This window comes from Scyliorhinus torazame, chromosome 22 (assembly GCF_047496885.1).
Source record: "Scyliorhinus torazame isolate Kashiwa2021f chromosome 22, sScyTor2.1, whole genome shotgun sequence".
NCBI classification, from domain to species: domain Eukaryota; kingdom Metazoa; phylum Chordata; class Chondrichthyes; order Carcharhiniformes; family Scyliorhinidae; genus Scyliorhinus; species Scyliorhinus torazame.
The window spans coordinates 100,187,687-100,206,383 of record NC_092728.1 but is presented as its reverse complement, the minus strand read 5'-3'; the positions used below and the strand labels follow the sequence as shown (position 1 = coordinate 100,206,383).

Sequence of the window (18,697 nt, the reverse complement as noted above, 5' to 3'; positions counted from 1 at the left end):
GAAACTGAATCATTATAATACTTTTCTGTTGGTTTTATCACTGCAATTTTTCTCATGTACTGGAGAACAGGTTTGAGGGGGTGTATTTGTTGCAATTGGATTATGAGACAGTGGCTAGGATTTTCCAAGTCTCCTACGCCATGTTTTCCCACAGCAGCGACACCTTGCCGTTGGCTGCTGGCGGGATCTTTCGATCATGCCAAAGTCTATGGTGCTTTGTATGTCTCACCCACCTTGCCACCAGGGAACCTGCTGTAGGGGTTTGCCTTCAGTGGGGCCAAAACATCCCCCCAGCAGGAAAACCCAGGAAATCCCACCCAGAGTGACTGCAACGGTCTAAGCCAAGAATAAGAAGTGGTTATGATACGTTAATGCACCAAGAGGAAATGCAATCAGAATTTACATAAGGCAATAAAAGAAATGGTTTTGAAGTGGGTTTCTTTATTTCAAAGGAGGACATGAAAAAGTTGTAAACGTTGTGAGTGAGACAAAGATAGGGTAAGTTTACATTTTAAAATATAGGAGCTTGTGGTAAACCACTGTAGTATATAATATGTGTATTGTGGTAAATGGCTACTGTATTACATGTAATGTGGTAAACCACTGCCCGATGGCTCCGCCTCCCCTCGGGCTCAGTATAAAGGTGGCTGGTCTCCGCCTCTGACCCAGTTCGGGATCAGAGGCCAGGAGGCTTTCTGTTTAGTTTTATTAAAGCCTCAGTTACGTTCACCACTCGTCTTGTGTTCATTGATGGCACATCAGAGCTGAAGCAAAGAAAGGAGCTTGATCAGTTCTGGGAGAAAAGGCACTTGTGAGTGACTGATTGAAACACTAGAGGATAAAGAGCTCGAAGGGAAGGAACCCATTTAAGAAAACTCTGAAGCCTGTGTGAGGGAGTAGCTGGCCGGATCTCCCAGAAGATATAGTAAATAAGGTCAAAACCATTTTCTGTCAGCCTCAGAGGACATCCTAAGAGCAATCTATAGATTTTAAAAACTGTAAAGATTGTTGCCAAGCGGAAAAGGGAAGATTAGCTCTGAATGCAGTTTAAATTAAGATCTTTCTGGAATGGTATTAAAGTACTGTTATCTGTGTGGAGCCTTCTTGTGTTTAAGTGTATTTTTTTCTTATTTTAAAGAAAGTTTACTTATTATAAAAACATCACAATTGGTCAGAGAAATCATTTCCTGATTTCAGAAAACCTCCTCATAATACACAAATTGCAAAACCCGTTTTGGCAGCTGTTTCAAATTTCCCTGGGGCAGCTTGGGATTTACCATCAGCCATGTCTCAACAAAATTGGGGGTTCTTTGCAGGATATTAAAAGAATAATTCCTTGATTGGCTTGGAATTGCTGCATTTAAAGGCAACGAGAGTGAGGAAAATTCTGAACCAGGGTAACTTGAGATTTTGAAGTGGAAGTCTGCAAAATAGCTTTGACAATTGCTGAGACCTTTCTGGAACTAGATCATACAACCTTGGGTGGCTTAAAAAAGGTAACTAAAGTTAAGTTAACAGAATTGGCAGCAAAGTTACAAATAGGATTATCTGCAAGGTTAATAAAATCAATCAAGTGAAGGGATGACACAGCATTTGAAATAGAGAGGGATAGCAGAGAGACCAAGTTTCCCAATGAGAAAGTCGCTTGAAGTGGCTAAAATTCAGTTGCAAATTAAAAATTCTGAATTGGACGGTATAAAGGGGAAAGACAAGAAAGAGAAAGGGAGGAAAAGGAAAGAGAATAAGTGTTTCATAGGGAATAGGCAGAAAGGCAGGAGAGAGAAAAGGCAAGAGAATGAGACCAAAGAAGACATGAAAGGGAATTGGATATGGAGAGCTTAGAAAAGGAGGAAGAAGAAAAAGGAAAGAGCAAGAGAAAGAATTCCAGCTTAAAAAGCTGGCAGTTAAAAAAAAAGACTCCAGAAGATCAAGAGGAAAGACTTATTTCCAGACAGGAAACCCATGGGGAGATGTTTAAATTCATACAAACTCTTCCAAAGTTTGAGGAAAGAGATTTTGAAGCATTCTTTATCTCATTTGAGAAAACAGATAAACACATGAAATAGCCAAAAGAAATTTGAACATTACTATTATAGAGCAGGCGATTATCTGGGCAATATGATACAGTGAAGAAAGCTATTCTAAATCCATATGAGTTGGTTCCAGAGGTAAGCAAGCAGAAATTTTGAAATGTAAGAAAATAGCCTGGACATACTTATATTGAATTTAAAAGAATCAAACAAAGTAATTTTGACTGGTGGATAAGGGTACTAAAAATAGAGGTAACCTTTGAAGCTCTCAGAGAAGTAAATCTTTTGGAAGAACTTAAAAATTAAAGAATCAATGTAGAGGAACAATGGGCGAAATTCTCCCCAAACGGCGCGATGTCCGCCGACTGGTGCCCAAAACGGCGCCAATCAGACGGGCATCGCGCCGCTCCAAAGGTGCAGAATGCTCCGCATCTTTGGGGGCCGAGCCCCAACATTGAGGGGCTAGGAGGGATTTCCGCCCCGCCAGCTGGCGGAAACGGCCTTTGTTGCCCCGCCAGCTGGCGCGGAAATGACATATCGGGGCGGCGCATGCGTGGGAGCGTCAGCGGCCACTGAAAGTTTCCCACGCATGCGCAGTGGAGGGAGTCTCTTCCGCCTCCGCCATGGTGGAGACCGTGGCGGAGGCGGAAGGGAAAGAGTGCCCCCACGGCACAGGCCCACCTGCGGATCGGTGGGCCCCGATCGCGGGCCAGGCCACCGTAAGGGCACCCCCGGGGTCAGATCGCCCCGCGCCCCCCCCCCCAGGACCCCGGAGCCCGCCCATGCCACCTTGTCCCGCCGGTAAATAGGTACTTTAATTTACGCCGGCGGGACAGGCAATTTATCGGCGGGACTTCGGCCCATCCGGGCCAGAGAATCGAGCGGGGGAGCCCGCCAACCGGCGCGGCGCGATTCCCGCCCCCGCCCAATCTCCGGTGCCGGAGACTTCGGCAACCGGCGGGGGCGGGATTCACGGCAGCCTCCGGCGATTCTCCGACCCGGCGGGGGGTCGGAGAATGACGCCCAATAGGTTAAGACTGCCAGACAGTCAGCAGAAATAGCTGGTCCATAGATCAAAACCGTTTTTTCAACACCCTTTTAAATTGGAGTACGATAGAAAATGGGGAGGTGAGAGGAAGGCATTTAGACAAGGAAGAGATGGAGCTGCTGAAGATTCTCAGGAAATGTTACCTTCAGACTAGGGAGGAAGATGCCGAGAGTAGAAGTGATGTAAAGGAGTGTAAATGTTTGGATTGTAATAAGGTTGGGCACACAAAATCAAGGTGCTGGAGGCTACATAGTAAAACTATGGAGACTAAGAAAGGTGCTGCAAGTTAAAGGCTTTAGGATAAGACAAACCGATAGGTTGTGTTCAAGTAGAAAAGAGAGAGTGTCAGCTGAAGGGTGAAAATGTGGTTTCAGTCTACTCAAAGGAATGTTGAACAGGCAGGTTGAAGAAATGTTTGAAGATTTCTGATGGAATCTTACCAGAATTTGGCAAAGTGTCCGGCTCAGACAGAAAACTGGCTTGGAATGCTTCAGTAGCGCAGACCAATTTTCTCATGGAATGTTGAGTCTCTTCGCCAAAGAAAAGTCATGATGTGGCGATGCCGGCGTTGGACTGGGGTGGGCACAGTAAGAAGTCTTACAACACCAGGTTAAAGTCCAACAGGTTTGTTTCAAATCACTAGCTTTCGGAAGGAGGAAGGAGCAGCGCTCCGACAGCTAGTGATTTGAAACAAACCTGTTGGACTTTAACCTGGTGTTGTAAGACTTCTTACGAAAGAAAAAAGTGAGCGTGCTTTATGCCATCACTCTGGCGGGGCAGGGCCTCATAGAGCTGGCAATCGGCTCTAAATAGAAAGATGGCACCCCAACCAGCGCTGCAGCCAAGTGGCCCCCAGTCTACGTCACGGAGGTCTCGGGGCTCTCCTCCCCCCCCAACCCACCCCACTCCAACATTCAGCGCCGACAACCAACCCTTCACCCGACATTCATCGTCGGCAACCTCCCCTCCTAGCATTCATTGCCGGCAAACACCCCCTCCCCTCTCAATCTCCGCTATCCCCCCCCCCCCCCGCACACCACATATCAATGCACAACCTGTGCCAGGGGGCAGTGGCAGGCCTCCCCCCCTCACCCCCCCCCCCCCCCCAGGGGGGCAGGGGGGGGGGCTATACTTACCTCTGTGCTCTGGATGGATTCTCTCCAGGCTTCATGCCTGGCCCAACCTGTTGTAAAACCTCGCTGACATGAATATTTAGCGAGGGGAGATAATGTGGCAGGGGGAGGGGGTGCTGATAATATTAAAATGAATTCAAATTTATTAGTACGAGGTTCACGCCCTTTGTGGGCACGATTCCCGTGACGTCACCGGCGAGTAGTGGGGAAAATCAGGAAACACGATCTCACCAGCGAGAATCGAGTTTCCCGATTCTCACGCGATTTTCCACTCTCACCGCTGATCCCGTGGGCAACGAGTGTGGGCTAAAGATTCCGCCGTTTATCTGTGAGGGAAAAGTCCTTTTATGTGTACAAGGTGGAAGTGGAAGAGATATCAAAATTACAAGAGATATGGGGTTAGTCAGTCCTTAATGTTCTGGAATAATGATATTGTTGTTCAGAGGGAAGATTGCAGGAAAATGAGCGAGTAAGAGGAATGCATGGAGAAACATAAAATATTTCATTGTGTAAGATGAGTTTTAAAAGTAGCTTGAAAACCCCGATTATAGGAACAGTGAAGAAATTGCCTATTTCAGGGGTTTAATTTAACTTTGAAAATAATATAGCTGGGTCCCAGATGTTGGAAATGCCTACAGTAGTTGAACAGCCTGTGGAAATGCAATCAACAGAAGCCTTGCAGGAAGAACGTCCTGGATTGTTTCCAGAATGTGCGGAACACGATCACAGACTCATACGTTGAGCCAGAAGGAGGAGTTTAGAAGACGGCGCAAAGGGATGAAGGGCAAATAGCTGAGGTTATCTTTGATAAGACTGTTCCATAGGATCACTACAGTGCAGAAGGAGGCCATTCGGCCCATCAGGTCTGCATCGACCCTACCGAGGCCCACACCCCTGCCCTATCCCTGTAACCCTGTAACCCCACCTAACGTACACATCTTTGGACACTATGGGGCAACCTAAGCACGGCCAATCCATCTAACCCGCACATCTTTGGACTGTGGGAGGAAACCGGAGCACCCGGAGGAAACCCACGCAAACATGGGGAGAACACGCAAACTCCACACAGACAGTCACCCAAGGCCGGAAGAGAACCAGGGTCCCTGGCACTGTGAGGCAGCAGTGCTAACCACTGTGCCGCCGTGCCAGGAGGAGAGAATTGAGAAGAATGAAACTGAAGTATTCAGCTCAGGGAAAATGGTAGCGTGACAGCAAAAAGATCTGAAAAAAAGTTATCCCAGGCAACATACTAAGAAACAGAGGCAGTGTATTCCAGAATTCCTGTAATCCTTAAGGATTTTTTAAAAAAATGTTAATGGGAAATGGGCACCACTGGCTGGGCCAACATTTATTGCCTATCCCTAATTGCCCTGCTGGGCCATTTAATAGTTAGCACATTGCTTTGGGTCTGGAGTCATTTGTAGGCCAGACCAGGTAAGGAGGCAGATTTCCTTCCCTAAAGAAAAAAACAGATGGGGTTTTACAATGACTGACAATAGTTTCATGGTCACCATTAGACTTTTAATACCAGAATTTTATTGAATTCAAATTTCAACATCTGCCATGGTGAGATTACGAATCTGGGTCCCCAGACCATTACTGGTCACTGCATTATTAGTCCAGTTATAATTCCACTACTGCATTGCCTCCCCCTCAGGATAACGTATTAATGAGTGAGTGAAGACCTTCTCATATTCTGGCAAATGAGAAATTAGCAGAAATACATCAGGTAGCAATACCATCTGGATACAGAAAAGACATTATTGAGTTGAGTTGCAGTAATTGGAGTTCACCTATTGTGTCGGTACCAAAACTGGATGGAAACAAAAGGGTGTGAAAGCGAATTTACACCCCATTTCACATTTGGTAGACTGCATTGAAAAAATGGGGCAATCAACGTTCATTACAAAGACTAACTTGTTGAACATTTATTGGCAAATGTCTCCATCGGAAATGGGCGGACGAGGTTCAGCTTTTGTAACACTAGATGGACTTTATCAGTTCAAAGCCATGCCGTTTGGTATGAAAAATGCCCCAGCCACTTTCCAGAGACTGACGAATAAGGTTATTACTGGACCGAGTCACTATGCTGTGGACATTGACGATTTGGTGGTATTCAGTGAAACATGGAAGGAGCACTTCCAACATTAGGGAGAACTATTTGATCGTCTACAACCTCTCATTCCTGCCTACCCTCATAACCTTTCACCCCCTTGTTAATCTAGAATCCATCAAGCTCTGCCGTAAAAATATTTCAAACATTCTGCTTCCACTGCCTTTTGTGGAAGAGAGTTCCAGAGACTCACGGCCCTCAGAGAAAGGGTTCGCCTCTGAAATGAGCGACCCCTTATTGTTAAACAGTGACCCCGAGCCCCAATGCAAAAGGTCACTGCAAGGTAAAATTACTGGAGCGATCTGAAGATAGCGGTTCTGAAATGGAGTGGCGCTTGAACAGAGTGGCTTAATTGGGAATTTGGAGATGGCGGAATGTTCTGGTAAATCTTGGTCAGTGTAATCTGTAGAAACTGAAGCCTAGTTTAGAAGCTTGACTTAAACTTTAGAAATTCCAGTTGAAAGAACTTGCCTGCCAGTGGCAGTTAACCATCAATCAGTTCTAATAATAGGTGCCCATCACCAGGTTTAGGGCAGTTGAGTCATCACTAGGACCGTGGGAATAGTTATAAATAGTCTGAATAGAGCGGTGGGCAGAGCAGTTCTGAAACCCTATCCCCATAAGACATAGGAGGAAAAGTAGCCCACTCGGCCCATCCAGTCCGCTCCTCTATTTAATGAGATCAAGATGTGGAGATGCCGGCGTTGGACTGGGGGGAGCACAGTTAGAAGTCTTACAACACCAGGTTAAAGTCCAACAGGTTTGCTTTCGAATCTCCTTTACCTGAAGAAGGTAAAAAGAGTGATTCGAAACAAACCTGTTGGACTTTAACCTGGTGTTGTAAGACTTCTCACTGCAATGAGATTATGGTTGATCTGATATAATCCTGAACTACATTTTCATGCTTTATCCTCATAACCCTTGATTCCCTTACGGATTACAAATCTCAGCCTTGATCATACTTAATGACCCAGCCTCCACAGCTCTCTGCGGTAAGAATTCCACCGATTCACTCCCCTCTGAGAGAAGAAATTCCTCCCCATCTCTGTTTTAAATGGGTGACTCCATCCTCTGAGATTGTGCCCTCTGGCCCTAGACTCTATCAAAAAGGGAAACAACCTCTCAGCATCTACCCTGTCAAACCCCCTGAGAATCCGATATGTCTCAATGGGGTCACCTCTCATTCTTCGAAACTCAATGAGTACAGGCCCAACCTACGCAACCTCTCCTCATAGGAAAATCCCTCCATTCCTGGGATCAACCTCGTGAACCCTCTCTGCACTGCCTCCAATGCCAGTATATCTTTCCTTAGATAAAGGGGACCAAACTGTTCACAGTATTCCAGGTGTGGTCTAACTACTGCCTTGTATAATTTTAGCAGGACCTCCCTGTTTTTATACTCCATTCCCTTTGAAATAATGACATGAACACTGCTCCCAGCCAGTTCCGATGTAGGCAATCCCAACGGTGATGTGTTGGGTGCTCTGGATCCGTGGAACACATAGAGGCCACCAACACTTAAAATAGTGCAACACGAGACTTCCGGGTGCGGCGATGACCAGCTGAGTCGCACGTTTCGGCAGCTCCCGGTGGAACGGCAATTTTAACGGCTAAAAGTACTGTGCGGTGAACCAGAAGGGAATCCCCCCTGGATACGGATGAAAAAAGGAGAGGAAGGTGGCCGGATTGCGGTGGATCCTTTAGAGCAGCGGCAAGGAAGGCAAGCAAAAACCAAGATGGCGTCGGAAGGTGGCAGTTTAATATGGGGCCCTGAACAACACGGGTTTTTGAAACGCTGCGTGGAAGAACTCAAAAAGGAATTGAAGAAGGAGCTGTTGGCCCCGATATTACAGGCGATCGAAGGGCTAAAGGAGGAGCAAAAGACCCAGGAGCGGGAGCTTCGGGTCGTGAAGGCAAAGGCTGCCGAGAATGAGGACGACATACAGGGCCTGGTGGTGAAGACGGAGATGCACGAGGCACACCATAAACGATGTGTGGAAAGGCTGGAGGCACTGGAGAACAACGCGAGGAGGAACAACCTAAGGATTCTTGGTCTTCCTGAAGGTGCGGAGGGAGCGGACGTCGGGGCATATGTGAGCATGATGCTGCACTCGTTAATGGGAGCGGAGGCCCCGGCGGGTCCGCTGGAGGTGGAGGGAGCATACCGAGTGATGGCGCGAGGACCGAGAGCAGGAGAAATTCCTAGAGCCATAGTGGTGAGATTCCTCCGTTTTAAGGACAGAGAGATGGTCCTTAGATGGGCAAAGAAAACTCGGAGCAGTAAGTGGGAGAACGCGGTGATCCGCGTATACCAAGACTGGAGTGCGGAGGTGGCGAGAAGGAGGGCAAGCTTTAATCGGGCCAAGGCGGTGCTTCACAAAAAGAAGATAAAATTCGGAATGCTGCAGCTGGCAAGACTGTGGGTCACATATCAAGGGAGGCACCACTACTTTGAGACGGCGGATGAGGCGTGGACTTTTATCGTGGAAGAAAAATTGGAATGAGCGGGTTATTAAAAAAAGAACGTTTGAAACAAAGTGGTGGGGCGAGTATGGGGGGGCGAAGAGGGGGGTAAAAAGGGGGGAAAGAGGAGTTTTATGTTATTAATCCTGCAATGTGGTAACTTTTCTCTCTTCCACAGGAGGTGGTGGGGGGAGGAAAGGAGGTGGAAGAGATGGGGCATTGGCCATTGGGGGCGGGGCCAAGGGGGAAGCGCGGGCTCGGTTCCCGCGCTATGATAATCATGGCGGGAATAGGGAAGCAGGAAGGAGGGGCCGTCGCACGGTGCGAGCCGAGGTCACGGGGGGAAGCAGAGGTCGGCCAGAGTTTGCTGACTTCTGGGAGCAACATGGGGGGTGTAACTACGCTAGTGGGGGATCTAGCGGGGGGGGGTGGGAGGGGGGAATTATTGGGCTGCTGCTGCTGGGGAGAGGGGGGAGCTGGTATGGGGTGGGATGGGCGGGGGGGCACCGCCTGGGGGGGGACACAGCTGCGTGGGAACCGGGTGAGGAGCTGGAAAAAGGGGATGGCTAATTGACAAGGGGGGGGTAAAAAGCCCCCCAACCCGGCTGATCACGTGGAACATGAGAGGGCTGAACGGGCCGATAAAGAGGGCACGGGTACTCGCACACCTTAAGAAACTTAAGGCAGACGTGGTTGTGTTACAGGAAACGCACTTGAAACTGATAGACAAGGTGAGACTACGCAAAGGTTGGGTGGGGCAGGTGTTCCATTCGGGGTTAGGTGCGAAAAACAGGGGGGTGGCTATATTAGTGGGGAAGCGGGTAATGTTTGAGGCAAAGACTATAGTGGCGGATAGCGGGGGCAGATACGTGATGGTGAGTGGCAAACTACAGGGGGAGACGGTGGTTTTGGTAAACGTATATGCCCCGAACTGGGATGATGCCAATTTTATGAGGCGTATGCTAGGACGCATCCCGGACCTAGAGGTGGGAAAGTTGGTAATGGGGGGAGATTTCAATATGGTGTTGGAACCAGGGCTGGACAGGTCGAGGTCCAGGACTGGAAGGAGGCCGGCAGCAGCCAAGGTGCTTAAAGATTTTATGGAGCAGATGGGAGGAGTAGACCCGTGGAGATTTAGCAGACCTAGGAGTAAGGAGTTTTCGTTTTTCTCCTATGTCCACAAAGTCTATTCGCGAATCGACTTTTTTGTTTTGGGAAGGGCGTTGATCCCGAAGGTGAGGGGAACGGAGTATACGGCTATAGCCATTTCGGATCACGCTCCACATTGGGTGGACTTGGAGATAGGGGAGGAAACAGAAGGGCGCCCACCCTGGAGAATGGACATGGGACTAATGGCAGATGAGGGGGTGTGTCTAAGGGTGAGGGGGTGCATTGAAAAGTACTTGGAACTCAATGATAATGGGGAGGTCTAGGTGGGAGTGGTCTGGGAGGCGCTGAAGGCAGTGGTTAGAGGGGAGCTGATATCAATAAGGGCACATAAAGGAAAGCAGGAGAGTAGGGAACGGGAGCGGTTGCTGCAAGAACTTCTGAGGGTGGACAGGCAATATGCAGAGGCACTGGAGGAGGGACTGTAAAGGGAAAGGCAAAGGCTACACGTAGAATTTGACTTGCTGACAACGGGTACTGCAGAGGCACAGTGGAGGAAGGCACAGGGTGTACAGTACGAATATGGGGAGAAGGCGAGCAGGTTGCTGGCCCACCAATTGAGGAAAAGGGGAGCAGCGAGGGAAATAGGGGGAGTGAGGGATGAGGAAGGAGAGATGGAGCGGGGAGCGGAGAGAGTGAATGGAGTGTTCAAGGCATTTTATAAAAAATTATACGAAGCTCAACCCCCGGATGAGAGGGAGAGAATGATGGGCTTTATGGACCGGCTGGAATTTCCCAAGGTGGAGGAGCAGGAAAGGGTGGGACTGGGAGCACAGATTGAAATAGAGGAAGTAGTGAAAGGAATTAGGAGCATGCAGGTGGGGAAGGCTCCGGGACCGGATGGATTCCCAGTTGAATTTTACAGGAAATATGTGGACTTGCTCGCCCCACTACTGATGAGGACCTTTAATGAGGCAAAGGAAAGGGGACAGCTGCCCCCGACTATGTCTGAGGCAACGATATCGCTTCTCCTAAAGAAGGAAAAGGACCCGCATTGACCTATTTCCCTCCTAAATGTAGACGCTAAGATTCTGGCCAAGGTAATGGCAATGAGGATAGAGGATTGTGTCCCGAGGGTGGTCCATGAGGACCAAACTGGGTTTGTGAAGGGGAGACAGCTGAATACGAATATACGGAGGCTGCTAGGGGTAATGATGATGCCCCCACCAGAGGGGGAAGCGGAGATAGTGGTGGCGATGGATGCCGTTACTTGGGGATCCAGATAGCCAAGAATTGGGGTACATTTAACGCGATTGGTGGAACAAATGGAGGAGGACTTCAAGAGATGGGACATGGTATCCCTGTCACTGGCAGGGAGGGTGCAGGCGGTTAAAATGGTAGTCCTCCCGAGATTCCTCTTTGTGTTTCAGTGCCTCCCGGTGGTGATCACGAAGGCTTTTTTCAAAAGGATCGAAAAGAGTATCATGAGTTTTGTGTGGGCCGGGAAGACCCCGAGAGTGAGGAAGGGATTCTTACAGCGTAGTAGGGATAGGGGGGGCTGGCACTACCGAGCCTAAGTGAGTACTACTGGGCCGCCAATATCTCAATGGTGAGTAAGTGGATGGGAGAAGAGGAGGGAGCGGCGTGGAAGAGATTGGAGAGGGCGTCCTGTAGGGGGACTAGCCTACAAGCTATGGTGACGGCCCCATTGCTGTTCTCACCGAAGAAATACACCACAAGCCCGGTGGTGGTGGCGACTTTGAAAATTTGGGGACAGTGGAGACGGCATAGGGGGAAGACGGGAGCCTTGGTGGGGTCCCCGATAAGAAATACCCATAGGTTTGCCCCGGGGAGAATGGATGGGGGATTTGGAATATGGCAAAGAGCAGGAGTAATGCAACTGAAAGATCTGTTTGTAGATGGGAAGTTCGCAAGTCTGGGAGCGCTGACCAAGAAATATGGGTTGCCCCAAGGGAATGCATTCCGGTATATGCAACTGAGGGCTTTTGCGAGGCAGCAGGTGAGGGAATTCCCGCAGCTCCCGACGCATGAGGTGCAGGACAGAGTAATCTCAAAGACATGGGTGGGGGACGGTAAGGTGTCAGATATATATAGGGAAATGAGGGACGAGGGGGAGATAATGGTAGATGAGCTGAAAGGGAAATGGGAAGAAGAGCTGGGGGAGGAGATTGAGGAGGGGCTGTGGGCGGATGCCCTAAGTAGGGTAAACTCATCGTCCTCGTGTGCCAGGCTAAGCCTGATTCAATTTAAGGTGTTACACAGGGCGCATATGACTGGAGCACGGCTCAGTAAATTTTATGGGGTAGAGGTTAGGTGTGCGAGATGCTCGAGAAGCCCAGCGAATCACACCCACCTGTTCTGGTCATGTCCGGCACTACAGGGGTTCTGGGTGGGGGTGACAAAGGTGCTTTCGAAAGTAGTGGGGGTCCAGGTCGAACCAAGCTGGGGGTTGGCTATATTTGGGGTTGCACAAGAGCCGGGAGTGCAGGAGGCGAGAGAGGCCGATGTTTTGGCCTTTGCGTCCCTAGTAGCCCGGCGCAGGATACTGTTGATGTGGAAGGAAGCCAAGCCCCCGGGGTTGGAGACCTGGATAAATGACATGGCAGGGTTTATAAAGCTGGAACGGATTAAGTTCGTCCTAAGGGGATCGGCTCAAGGGTTCACCAGGCGGTGGCAACCGTTCGTCGAATACCTCACAGAAAGATAGGGGGAATGGAAAAGAAGAAGGCAGCAGCAGCAGCCCGGGGGGGGGGGGGGGGGGGAACCAGAAGGAGTCTCAGGGTTATTAATATATATGTATAATATGTATAGGTCGTTGCTATAAATAATTGCATATTGGACTGTTAAATCATATTTTTGGAGAGTGTTTATCTGAGACAAGGCAGTTGCCATTTAGTTTTAGTTTTCGTTTTTGTTATATATTATTTATTCTTTGTTTATAAAACAGGTCATTGTTATTTATACTGTTATATTACTGTGTAAAGGATACACAATGTACTGTCATGGTTGACCAAAAATTTTCAATAAAATATTTTTTAAAAAAAATAGTGCAACACTATTTTATTAAGTTAGAAACTGTTGAACATACTTTCACTGTGGGTCAACACGATGTTAGATTAAACTAAAGACCTATGCCTGTCCTAACCAGTCTATGCACTCAGCACATGGTGAAGATCTGTGCTGTAAGCTGTAAGCTCTGTCCTTCTGAGAGGCTGCATCCCGAATAAGCGGGAACTCTGATGCCCTCTGTCTATATAGTGACTGTGCTCTAACTGGTGATTGGCTGCGGTGTTGTGTGTGTTGATTGGTCTTGCTGTGTGTCCATCAGTGTGTGTGTGTGCACCGTGATATACTGGTGTATATTATGACAAACGGTACAGTCCCAATTTCTCCAGAACGGATGCCAGTGCCCCACGGGCCAAAAACCACTTCACCCACACCAATTTTCCAGCCATGTATTCATCTCTCCAATTTTATGTACACTACGCCAATTTTCACCCGGCTCAGGAAATAATCCAGAGATTATAACCTTGGAGGTTCTGTTGCTCAATTGAGTGCCGACCTCCTCAAACTCTATGCAGAACCTCGTTCCTTGTTCTACCTTTGTCCTTGGTGCCTACATGGAACCACGGCAATGGGGTAGCATTTGAACAGAGTGGCTTAATTTGCAGACAGTGGGAAATTCGGTTAAGTATTAGTAAGCGGAAAGCTGAAGCCTAGTTTGGCAGCTTGGACTTGGAACTTTAGAAATTCTAGTGAACAGAACTTGCCTGCCAGTGGCAGTTGAAGTATTTGTTTTTGAATAGGTGCTGATCAATGCTTCTTAATTGCTGATCATGCAGCCTGAACGGAGCGGTTCTGAAACAGAGTGACATTTGGACACAGAGGCATCATTGCGAATTTGGAGAAGAGGGGGAAGAACCTAATATATAAAATCAATATATATAAATGAATGGGTAGAGGGAATCCTGAAGGGGGAGGGCAAACAGGTAGAGGTCGTTGTACATATTGGTACTAACGACATAGGCAGGAAGGGGCATGAGGTCCTGCAGCAGGAGTTCAGGGAGCTAGGCAGAAAGTTAAAAGACAGGACCTCGAGGGTTGTAATCTCGGGATTACTCCCTGTGCCACGTGCCAGTGAGGCTAGAAATAGGAAGATAGAGCAGACAAACACGTGGCTAAACAGCTGGTGTAGGAGGGAGGGTTTCTGTTATCTGGACCACTGGGAGCTCTTCCGGGGCAGGTGTGACCTGTATAAGATGGACGGGTTGCATCTAAACCGGAGAGGCATAAATATCCTGGCCGCGAGATTTGCTAGTGTCACACGGGAGGGTTTAAACTAGTATGGCAGGGGGGTGGGCACGGGAGCAATAGGTCAGAAGGTGAGAGCGTTGAGGGAGAACTAGGGAATAGGGACAGTGTGGCTCTGAGGCAGAGCAGACGGGGAGAAGTTGCTGAACACAGCGGGTCTGGTGGCCTGAAGTGCATATGTTTTAATGCAAGGAGCATTACGGGTAAGGCAGATGAACTTAGAGCTTGGATTACTACTTGGAACTATGATGTTGTTGCCATTACAGAGACCTGGTTGAGGGAAGGGCAGGATTGGCAGCTAAACGTTCCAGGATTTAGATGTTTCAGGCGGGATAGAGGGGGATGTAAAAGGGGAGGCGGAGTTGCGCTACTTGTTCAGGAGAGTATCACAGCTATACAGCGAGAGGACACCTCAGAGGGCAGTGAGGCTATATGGGTAGAGATCAGGAATAAGAAGGGTGCAGTCACAATGTTGGGGGTATACTACAGGCCTCCCAACAGCCAGCGGGAGATAGAGGAGCAGATAGGTAGACAGATTTTGGAAAAGAGTAAAAACAACAGGGTTGTGGTGATGGGAGACTTCAACTTCCCCAATATTGACTGGGACTCACTTAGTGCCAGGGGCTTAGACGGGGCAGAGTTTGTAAGGAGCATCCAGGAGGGCTTCTTAAAACAATATGTAAACAGTCCAACTAGGGAAGAGGCGGTACTGGACCTGGTATTGGGGAATGAGCCCGGCCAGGTGGTAGATGTTTCAGTAGGGGAGCATTTCGGTAACAGTGACCACAATTCAGTAAGTTTTAAAGTACTGGTGGACAAGGATAAGAGTGGTCCGAGGATGAATGTGCTAAATTGGGGGAAGGCTAATTATAACAATATTAGGCGGGAACTGAAGAACATAGATTGGGGGCGGATGTTTGAGGGCAAATCAACATCTGACATGTGGGAGGCTTTCAAGTGTCAGTTGATAGGAATACAGGACAGGCATGTTCCTGTGAGGAAGAAAGATAAATACGGCAATTTTCGGGAACCTTGGATGACGAATGATATTGTAGGCCTCGTCAAAAAGAAAAAGGAGGCATTTGTCAGGGCTAAAAGGCTGGGAACAGACGAAGCCTGTGTGGCATATAAGGAAAGTAGGAAGGAACTTAAGCAGGGAGTCAGGAGGGCTAGAAGGGGTCATGAAAAGTCATTGGCAAATAGGGTTAAGGAAAATCCCAAGGCTTTTTACACTTACATAAAAAGCAAGAGGGTAGCCAGGGAAAGGGTTGGCCCACTGAAGGATAGGCAAGGGAATCTATGTGTGGAGCCAGAGGAAATGGGCGAGGTACTAAATGAATACTTTGCATCAGTATTCACCAAAGAGAAGGAATTGGTAGATGTTGAGTCTGGAGAAGGGGGTGTAGATAGCCTGGGTCACATTGTGATCCAAAAAGACGAGGTGTTGGGTGTCTTAAAAAATATTAAGGTAGATAAGTCCCCAGGGCCGGATGGGATCTACCCCAGAATACTGAAGGAGGCTGGAGAGGAAATTGCTGAGGCCTTGACAGAAATCTTTGGATCCTCGCTGTCTTCAGGGGATGTCCCGGAGGACTGGAGAATAGCCAATGTTGTTCCTCTGTTTAAGAAGGGTGGCAGGGATAATCCCGGGAACTACAGGCCGGTGAGCCTTACTTCAGTGGTAGGGAAATTACTGGAGAGAATTCTTCGAGACAGGATCTACTCCCATTTGGAAGCAAATGGACGTATTAGTGAGAGGCAGCACGGTTTTGTGAAGGGGAGGTCGTGTCTCACTAACTTGATAGAGTTTTTCGAGGAGGTCACTAAGATGATTGATGCAGGTAGGGCAGTAGATGTTGTCTATATGGACTTCAGTAAGGCCTTTGACAAGGTCCCTCATGGTAGACTAGTACAAAAGGTGAAGTCACACGGGATCAGGGGTGAACTGGCAAGGTGGATACAGAACTGGCTAGGCCATAGAAGGCAGAGGGTAGCAATGGAGGGATGCTTTTCTAATTGGAGGGCTGTGACCAGTGGTGTTCCACAGGGATCAGTGCTGGGACCTTTGCTCTTTGTAGTATATATAAATGATTTGGAGGAAAATGTAACTGGTCTGATTAGTAAGTTTGCAGACGACACAAAGGTTGGTGGAATTGCGGATAGCGATGAGGACTGTCTGAGGATACAGCAGGATTTAGATTGTCTGGAGACTTGGGCGGAGAGATGGCAGATGGAGTTTAACCTGGACAAATGTGAGGTAATGCATTTTGGAAGGGCTAATGCAGGTAGGGAATATACAGTGAATGGTAGAACCCTCAAGAGTATTGAAAGTCAAAGAGATCTAGGAGTACAGGTCCACAGATCACTGAAAGGGGCTACACAGGTGGAGAAGGTAGTCAAGAAGGCATACGGCATGCTTGCCTTCATTGGCCGGGGCATTGAGTATAAGAATTGGCAAGTCATGTTGCAGCTGTATAGAACCTTAGTTAGGCCACACTTGGAGTATAGTGTTCAATTCTGGTCGCCACACTACCAGAAGGATGTGGAGGCTTTAGAGAGGGTGCAGAAGAGATTTACCACAATGTTGCCTGGTATGGAGGGCATAAGCTATGAGGAGCGATTGAATAAACTCGGTTTGTTCTCACTGAAACGAAGGAGGTTGAGGGGCGACCTGATAGAGGTATACAAAATTATGAGGGGCATAGACAGAGTGGATAGTCAGAGGCTTTTCCCCAGGGTAGAGGGGTCAATTACTAGGGGGCATAGGTTTAAGGTGAGAGGGGCAAAGTTTAGAGTAGATGTACGAGGCAAGTTTTTTACGCAGAGGGTAGTGGGTGCCTGGAACTCACTACCGGAGGAGGTAGTGGAGGCAGGGACGATAGGGACATTTAAGGGGCATCTTGACAAATATATGAATAGGATGGGAATAGAAGGATACGGACCCAGGAAGTGTAGAAGATTGTAGTTTAGTCGGGCAGTATGGTCGGCACGGGCTTGGAGGGCCGAAGGGCCTGTTCCTGTGCTGTACATTTCTTTGTTCTTTGTTGTTGTTTTGTTGAATGAGGAATATGGATAATAAGAGTTAGGTTTCAGTTACAGGAGCTGTGAAGGAGCAGTGGGGCGGAGCGGCGAAGTGGGGCAGCGAGGTGGTGCAGAGTGCTCCCTATACTAAGAAGAGTTGACGCCAATTCCTGAAATGTGAGTTGAGCAGAAGGAAGAGAGCTGACTGGTAGGTAGTGGGTAAGTTGTTTTCAATTTTAAAAATTGTTTTCCATTAAATACTAACAGGACTAGATGGGATAATAATAGTAAGGGGTTTCAACTTTTCCAATATTAACTGGGATAGTCAAAGTGTGAAAGACTTAGAGGGGGCGGAATTCTTAAAACGCAGCCAGGAGAATTTTAATGCCAGTACATAGGAAGTCCTACAAGGGAGGGGGTGGTGCTGGACCTAGTTTTAGGGAATGAAGCCGGGCAAGTGATAGAAGTTTCAGTGGGGGAGCATTTTGGTGACACTGATCATAACTCAGTAGGATTTAAGGTAGTCATGGGAATGCAAAGATGAACTAGAAATAAAGGTTCTGAATTGGGGAAAGATGAATTTTAATAGGATAAGACAGGATCTGGCCAAAGTCAACTGGGAGCAGCTAATGGTAGGAAAATCTACTTCAGAGCAGTGGGATTCATTCAAAAAGGAAGTAGAGAGAATACAGGGCCGACATGTTCCCAGAAAGGTGAAGGGTGTGAGCAACAGGTCCAGAGAAACCTGGATGTCAGGGAATATCCAGGGTTGGATGAGGAAAAATAGGGATGCTTATAGCAGATACTGAGGGCTCAAACAGCAGAAGCCCTAGAGGAATGCAGAAAGTGTAGGGGTATACTTTAAAAAGAAATCAGGACAGCCAAGATGGGGCATGGAAAAACACTGGCAGGGTAAAATAAAGGAAAATCCAAAGGTATTTTCTAAGTACATAAATGGCAAGAGAATGACCAGGGAAAAACTAGGGCTCATTATTGTGAGTAGTTTTGGGCCCCATACCTAAGGAAGGATGTGCTGGCCTTGGAAAGGGTCCAGAGGAGGTTCACAAAAGGATCCCTGGAATGAAGAACTTGTCGTATGAGGAACGTTTGAGGACTCTGGGTCTGTACTTGTTGGAGTTTAGAAGGCTGAGAGGGGATCTTATTGAAACTTACAAGATACTGCGAGGCCTGGATAGAGTGGACGTGGAGAGGATGTTTCCACTTGTAGGAAAAACTAGAACCAGAGGACACCATCTCAGATTAAAGGGACGATTCTTTAAAGGAGAGATGAGGAGGAATTTCTTCAGCCAGAGGGTGGTGAATCTGTGGAACTCTTTGCCACGGAAGGCTGTAGAGGCCAAATCACTGAGTGTCTTTAAAACAGAGATAGATAGGTTCTTGATTAATAAGGGGATCAGGGGTTATGGGGAGAAGGCAGGAGAATGGGGAT

At 48.0% G+C, this 18,697-nt stretch overlaps 1 protein-coding gene across 1 annotated transcript in view; it reads right to left on the bottom strand.

The window, feature by feature from the left end:
• Positions 1–18,697, bottom strand: part of LOC140398864 (xenotropic and polytropic retrovirus receptor 1 homolog) — a 109,171-nt gene that overhangs the window by 34,568 nt on the left and 55,906 nt on the right. The gene's annotated exons all lie outside the window — the stretch shown is intronic.